At 45.4% G+C, this 1,131-nt stretch overlaps 1 non-coding gene across 1 annotated transcript; it reads right to left on the minus strand.

Annotated features, from left to right (window-relative positions):
* Positions 1-232: 232 nt before the first annotated feature.
* trnah-gug (transfer RNA histidin (anticodon GUG)) lies at positions 233-304 on the minus strand. Its single transcript has one exon. It is a non-coding gene; the product is annotated as a tRNA-His (tRNA).
* Positions 305-1,131: the final 827 nt, after the last annotated feature.

Here is a 1,131-nt window from a genome sequence, read left to right on the forward strand (position 1 = left end):
GAAATGCACTTTCCTGCGTTTGCTTTGGTGTAACTGGCTTCCCCTGCATGGGCGAATGTGAAGAAGATCCTTAGTAAGTCATTGAAGAAAACCGAGAAGAGGTTGGAGTGGCCTCTGTTGTTCATCAGCGATCCAGTCAGGCAGTACTCCTCTGGAAAGCGCCGTTCGTCCACATCGATTGGCTTTTTTTTGCCTTCATTCGTGCAAGTAGTAAAAGCAGACGCCCATATTCTGCCGTGACCCGGATTTGAACCAGGGTTGTTGCGGCCACAACACAAAGTACTGACCACTATACGATCACGGCGAGTTACAGATACACACATGGCAGGTCGGAAAAGGCTGTGCTCTCTTCGTGTGACATAATTCGGAAAAGTCCTGACGTTGCATTTCAACTGAGCCCCAGTATACATCGACTCTTCGACACTCTGAGTGACAACTCTCTTGCGTGTTTTCTCATATGTAGTTTGCTTGCATGATGCCGGGAACAGCGTGGTTGTTCTCTGCCATATGGTCTAGGGGTTAGGATTCCTGGTTTTCACCCAGGCTCGACTCCCGGTATGAGAACGTGTCGGTTTTGCCTCCTGCTTTCCAAAAGATCAGCACCGTGTACGAAGGAGCCGCATTAAAACCACTCGAACGTGCAAAACGTGACCAGGGTAAAGTTAGCTTGAAGTTAGAGAATGATTTTGGCGCGCCTGTAGGGCTTTCGCGAAATCTCTTAGAATTACAAAAACACATGCTTTGTGTATAAAATACAGTGTGAATGCTTTCTCAGCCTTCACTTTGTCATCTTTATGACGTTTTTTTGACCACACTCGAATATTCTTTTGTCCATATTTTCGCAATGGAAGCATAGAACGCCTTCAAACCAAATGCATTTTAAAGACCACGACTTGTGGATATTTCCACAGTCTCAACACCAAACTATCAGTGTGCTAATTATCTTTTTTTAAACCTCTGGTTTTTCATCGATGCGTGATTACGCACGAACTGGAACCCGGGGACAGCTGTGTGCACACATTCACAACACGAGAAATACTGTTCAATACTGTCAATATGACCATAGGAAGCAGAACAGCGCAGTCTCCAATTACCCAGACTGTAAGCACGGGAATAAAGCTTTGTTTGATT

This window comes from Lepisosteus oculatus, chromosome 14 (assembly GCF_040954835.1).
Source record: "Lepisosteus oculatus isolate fLepOcu1 chromosome 14, fLepOcu1.hap2, whole genome shotgun sequence".
Taxonomy (NCBI): Eukaryota; Metazoa; Chordata; class Actinopteri; order Semionotiformes; family Lepisosteidae; genus Lepisosteus; species Lepisosteus oculatus.